Source organism: Galeopterus variegatus, unplaced genomic scaffold (assembly GCF_000696425.1).
Source record: "Galeopterus variegatus unplaced genomic scaffold, G_variegatus-3.0.2 Scaffold26, whole genome shotgun sequence".
NCBI classification, from domain to species: domain Eukaryota; kingdom Metazoa; phylum Chordata; class Mammalia; order Dermoptera; family Cynocephalidae; genus Galeopterus; species Galeopterus variegatus.
Genome location: NW_007726137.1, coordinates 215,363 through 221,942, shown reverse-complemented (window position 1 = coordinate 221,942; position 6,580 = coordinate 215,363). Strand labels below are relative to the sequence as shown.

The following is a 6,580-nucleotide window of genomic DNA, read 5'->3' as shown; positions in this document are numbered from 1 at the left end:
TGGGTCTTCTCAAGCTTTTGATTCTGAGACGTCTTGAGTTATTTATTTCATGTTTTTTTATCTTCTGTTTCTTTGTGGAACACCTGTTATGTGGATGTTTCATTGGCACGGTCTTCAAATTTTCTTTTTTGTCTTTCCTGTATTTCTCTTTTCCTTCCTTCCTCTTCCTTTTCCTCACTTCTTCTTCCTCTCCCTTCCTCTTTCCCTTTTCTTCTTTCCTTTCCTTTCCCCTGCTCCACCTTCCCCTCCTTTCTTTTCCCCTTTCCCTTCCTCCTTTCTTCTTCCTCTTCCTCCCTCCTCTCCCTCTCACCTTTCTTTTCCCTCTTCTTTCCTGTCTCCCTTCCTCCCGCCTTTCTCTTCCTCCTTTGGGCAAGACTCTAGGAGTCACATAGTATCTGGCTGTCACTTTTTGTCCCTTAGCAGTTATGGAATGCTGTTATAGAAAGTGCCATAATTTTTTTTGAGAGTGTTGTAATTTTTAATTATTATTATTATTATTATTTTTTTAAAAGATGACCGGTAAGGGGATCTTAACCCTTGACTTGGTGTTGTCAGCACCACACTCAGCCAGTGAGCGAACCAGCCATCCCTATATGGGATCCGAACCCGTGGCCTTGGTGTTATCAGCACCGCACTCTCCCGAGTGAGCCACGGGCCGGCCCTAATTTTTAATTATTTTGAAAATGTTTTTACATGTTCATAATGTTCCTTTAAAAATCTAAATAAAAACTTCAAATAAGTTATATATACATGCTTCAGAATTAAAAAGTATAGTCTATCACTAAAAGTTTGGTCTAAAAATCTCCTTACTATCCCATTCCTCAGCCACCAGATTCACCTCCTTAGAGGCAACTGTGTAGCCAGAGTTAGAGTATACTTAAGTAACAGTGTGTGTGTGTGTGTTTTAACTACAAATGGGAGTGTACTTATCTCTGTACCTCCCATTTCCTGTATTGTGTGTTCCTCCACGTTCCTAGATTTTTTTTTTTTTTTTTACCATCAAACTCTTGTCTTTTATAGTAGGTTTCCCTCAGATACCTCTTGTTTAGATGGAATCTGAGGGGTAGTCTCTGGGTGTGGGACTTCACGGTCAGTACCAGTAGGTGCTTCCCCTGGGTCCTGATAGGTGTCTTCTGACTGGCTACCTGGACGGGCTAAGAGTCTTACAGTGCACTACTGGACTTTTGTGTCATGTTGCTGCTTTCAGAGCCCCTCCCATATTAGTTGTGATACCTCCAGTGTACCCTGTTCCTAGACTGAACCTCCAGTTTTCACTGCTAGGCCGAGGAACAGGGCCAGGGCTGTGACTACACATTATGTGGACTTTAAGCCAATTCTTTAGAGTTTCCAATTTTTGGAGCAGATGCCCCTACTATATTCAGAAAATTATCTTTATGCTTTAAGTATGTTTTCGAGGGAAAATAGGCAACTTAATATGTTTAATACATTTCCCGTTCAATGAAAGACTGGACTCTTTTTGGACTTACTGTTGAGCTCAGTTGGTTAGAATGCAGTGTTATAACACCAGGTTCAAGGGTTAAGATCCCTGTGCTGGCCAGCTGCCAAAAAATTTTTTTTACTTTTTTTTTTAACAGTGATAAAATATACTTTCATTTACTTTGTTGAGTCAGAGGGTTGTAAAAAAGTAAATGTCAGGCAAACAGAAAGGTGCTTTAGAAGTCCAGTTACCTTGGAATTGATTTAAACGAAGAGAAAAAGGTCATAATATTTTCATGCAGTACATACTTGGCTATTATTTATTTATTGGTGGCTGGCTGGTATGGGGATTGAATCCTTGACCTTGGTGTTATCAACACCTTGTTCTAAGCAATTGAGCTAACCTACCAGCCCCATGCTTGGTTCTTTAAATAACAATTGTGATAAATAGAAGAAAGAATTAAAGAATGCTGCACTTGTGACCCATACAAAACACCAACATTTTGAGTGGTACATAAATATCTCAAACACTTTTTGAAATACTGTAGTAGCCAATACATTAGAGGTATGCCTTAGGTAGTATAGGAATGAAGTTTAGAAAAGAAATTAAAAATAAAAACCACACTGGAATTACTCAATTTCTGTAAAATCACTGAGCAAGAAAAGCAGCATTGAACTTCCATATTGATTTTGCACACTTTTTAAAATTTGCTCAGAAGTTTATTAGGATTACTAGGGTTAACAGGGAAAGAGGCAGAGCTTCTGGGAAGGGGACAGGAATACCACAGTGGCAAAGTGGCCTTGCATAGACACCGAGGCGGGCTAGTGGGCATGGTGGGATGATTTTACACACTTCTGTATGGTACCTTGACTTAAGTCCAAGAGCAAAAGTTAAGACTCTCTATTTTTGGTAAACAACTGCATGATAAACTTAGATGACTTTTCCCCTTGATTTTACCTGGGAATGGCCTTTGCAATTTTTTATTTAAAAGAGGACAGTTTTGGCACTTTTATACTGATGTCACCAATGTAAATATTTCTTGTGATCTCAGGAATATTCACATTCTTTACAGCTGATACAGCTCAGGCTGAAGCTCCGCTGATCCAGCTTCAGATTTCGCCAGTTTATTTTGTGCAACAATTTGTGTAGCAGTCTCATTCATGTTGGTCTCCAATATAATTTCCCCCATAGTCATTTCTGCAAGAATATTGTGAACCTTGTCTTTGTGGAAAATTAAATCTACTTCACAGACATTTTCAAAACACTTGTCTAATGTTTCCACAAATAGTTGAATTAGATCCAAAATGCCAAGTTCACTTTCTGAAGAATCCACACAGAAGACAAAATATAATGTTGCGTAATGTCTATAAATCAGTTTGTTGTCAGATCCTCCAGTTAATTAGATTTAACTACATAAGTTACAGTAAGTTACACAGCTTGAAACCGATTATCAAAATTCTCCTTCTAGGAAATTACTAACATTTCTGTCTTTCTTAGATACTAAAAGGAAAGTCTCCCCGATGATTTACTATTGTATATCTTTACGGTAGGGTTAGTAGAACTTGGAGAGCCTCGGCTTCCTGTGGTTGTTGAAGATGAGGATCACTTTGGTCATGGCTGGGCGGGGGCAGAGGCAGGGCACAGGCCTCACCTCCGGATCCCGTGAATCTTCCCCAACCCTGACTTTTTTTTATTGAGATAAAATTTACATAACATAAAGTTTGCCATTTAAACCATTATATAGTATACAATTCAGTGTTTTTTAGTATATTCAGTGTCATACAACCATCACCACTACCAATTCCTAAACATTTTATCATCCCAGTAAAAAACCGTGCACTATTAAGCAGCAGTCACTTTCCATCCTCCCCTCAGCCTCTGGCAACCATTCTATTTTCTGTCTCTATGGACTTGCTTATTTTGGACATTTCACATAAATGGAATCATACAATATGAGGCCTTTTGTGTCTGGCTTCTTTCACTCAGCATAATGTTTTCAAGGTCCATCCATGTTGTAGCATAAATCAGTACTTCATTCCTTTTTATGGATAAATAATATCCACTGTATGGATAGACCACATTGTGATTATCCATTTATTAGTTGATAGACATTTGGGTTGTTTTTGCTAATATGAATAATGCCGCTGTGAACATTCATGTGCAGGTTTTTATAAGAACATGTTTTCAGCACTTGGTAGATACTTAGGAGTAGAACTGCTGGGTCACATGGCAACTCTTTTTGAGGAGCCGCTAGACTTTTCCACAGCAACTGCACCATTTTACGTTCCCACCAGTGGTCCATCAGGAGTCCAGCAATTTCACATATTACACTAAGAATATACAGAATAAAATAGAAAAAAACCCCAAACTAATTGGGACCAGAGAACATAACAACCTTATGTATAAGTGTAAATATAAGATTGGAGTTGAGGGAGAGAGAAACAGCACAAATGGGTTAGCCTGAAGGGCTTATGTGGAGACTTGCCTGTGGCTCCGAGCTTCTTTGCAGCCAAAACAAAAAAGGAAGCAGGTCAGTTATAAAGTCCTTAGGTTTTGTAGGTGAGTTTCTGCAGGAGAAGCAAAACTTGTGCTGTGAATAAATTCTAAATTTTATAGAATAATTTTATTAGATTTTCCAGTAACGGAGTTGTCAGTGCCATTGGACCCTGTTCTGTAGCTAACTCTTTGCTGATTCCATTATTTCCTTCATAGAATTGTTTTATATGAGGACAGAGGTTCTACATTCTACCATCATTCTGTGATGGCAGGGCCAAAGTATATTTCAGGTAGATTAGTGTAAAATGTTAGAAAATGAGGGAATTTTAGGGGTGTGTAAATTGTATTTGCAAATGTGGGTTTTCTGTTTAGGTCTCTTTTCTGCCCCTGGAGGAACAGCTCTGGGGAATGTTCTGAAGGCCTTACTGCTGTCCCAGTGCTGAATCACCTCCCCAGGGTGATTCTCTGCTAGGGTGGATTCTCAGAGGGATCAGGATGACTACAGCTGACATCTAAGCCATAGGGGTACGTGGAGGCAGTGAGGCCTGGTGAGTCCGAGGCTTTAAAGCCCTGTGGAAACCAGCTTTGGGGTGCACTCGGCCCCAGTCTAAGAAGGGAAGAGCTTCCTGCCTTTTTCCTCTCCTCTGCCCGATCATTCTCTGTCCCTAACATGTCATGTCTGTATTTCTTAATTTGTCTCTACCCTCTACACTGTAAGCTCTGCAAGGATAAGGAATGATTTATTGTTCTGTTTCCAGTGCTGGAACAGCCTGGAGCTCAGTGGATGGTTTTGAATGTTGACTGCTGTTGTCCAGCCCTTTCCCCTTCTTTGCTCCCTCCCTTCGTGTTGGAGACTCCCCTCTGTTCCATGTGGTCCAGTCGGGGCTGTTCAGCCTCCCCAGCCCCTTAACATGTCAGGTCATAATGTGTATATCTGTGAATGTGGACAGTTATATAACTCCTAGATATTTATTTAAAAACAGCAACATGAAGCTTAACTCTTCCCATCCCATTCCTGCTCCCTTCAGAAAACTGCTGATAACTCCTGGTTGTTAATTTCTGTTCAACCTCCATATTTTCATTTTTCACTCTGAGTGCTCCCAGTGATCATATGTTATGCTTGTAATTTTAACACATTTTAAAAGGAAAAAATATTTATGAACAAGAGAAATTCTTGAGTTATTAGTCTTCCTCTTGTAACAGTGTGTCTTTCATAAAAATTTGATTAAATCACCTTCCCCAGCTTTGGCATCCCCAGCACATCCTTTCTGTTCTTTTTGTCCTTGTGGGTTTGTACTTTTTTTTTTTGAAATTCCTTTACTGTCATTTATTTATTTATTTTTTCCTTTTTGTCTTTTTTCGTGACCGGTAACGGGATCGCAACCCTCAGTGTTGCGCCCGTGCCGCAACCGGCAACGGGATCGCAACCCTCAGTGTCACGCCCGCACCGTGCTCAACGAGTGAGCGGACTGGTCTCTATATGGGATCCGAACCCTCGGCGGGAGCGCCGCTGCACTCCCTAGCGCCGCACTCTACCAAGTGTGCCACCGGGCCAGCCCCTTTACTGTCATTTAAATTGGGGTTTCTGGAAGGAGTATAGATAAATATGGGGGGGGAAGCCTCACGTTTCTTTTGAAATATAAAAGTTGTTTCAGAATTACCAACTTGCCCCTCCTCCCCTTAGGTTTTGCATCCCGTTCTTTCCTTTTGGGTTTACATTCTTGCTCAGATACTTCCCAGCATTTCTTTCCTGAAAGGGCTGTATGTATTAAACTTCTTAGTCTTTGCGTGTCCGAAAATGTATTTTGCCTCATGTTTGAACACAGACTTCTATTCTTCCTCCACCCAGCCCCTTGTAACCTTTAATCTACTTTCTGTCTCTGTGGATTTGACTACTCTAGGTATCTCATATAAATGGAATCATACGGTATTTGTTCTTTTACGTCTGGCTTCTTTCACTTATCATAATGTCCTCAAGGTTCGTCTGTGTTGTAGCATGTGTCAGAACTAACTTTTTTCTTAAGGCTGGATAATATTCCATTGTATGACTGATAGGCCACTTCTGCTTATCCATTCCTCTGTCGATGGGCCCTTGGGTTGCTTCCATCTTTTGGCTGTTGTGAATAATACTGCTATGAATATGGGTGGGCAAATATCTCTTAGAGTCCCTGCTTTTAATTCTTTTGGGTGGAAAGAGTGTTTTTTACCATTTTTTCAGTGCTACAAACCCAGCACCTAAAAACCAGTGTCTACCATATAGTAGGCACTCTATAAATATATATTTTTTTTCGTTAAATTTTTATTTTGTCAATATACAATGTATATGATTATTATGGCCCATCACCGACACCTCCCTCCCTCCTCCCTCTCTCCCCTCCCCCCCAAGAATGTCCTTTCCGTTTGCTTGTTGTAACAACTTCATAAAAGTATAGTTGTTATATCTTCTTCCCCACCCCCCGACACTCTATAAATATTTGAAAGAATAAAACATGAATGTTATATATCTTAATCCCTCGTAAATATTTTTCATCTCTTTATCAGCTTTTCTCCTGATGGAGATTTGTTCAGCTTTATCTTCTAATCTATTATTATATTTTTAGCTGTGTCTAATCTGCTGTATTAAGCTCAACAACTGAGTTTTTTTAT

At 39.9% G+C, this 6,580-nt stretch overlaps 1 pseudogene; it reads right to left on the bottom strand.

Annotated features, from left to right (window-relative positions):
• Positions 1–2,418: 2,418 nt before the first annotated feature.
• Positions 2,419–3,053, bottom strand: LOC103587933 (annotated as a pseudogene).
• Positions 3,054–6,580: the final 3,527 nt, after the last annotated feature.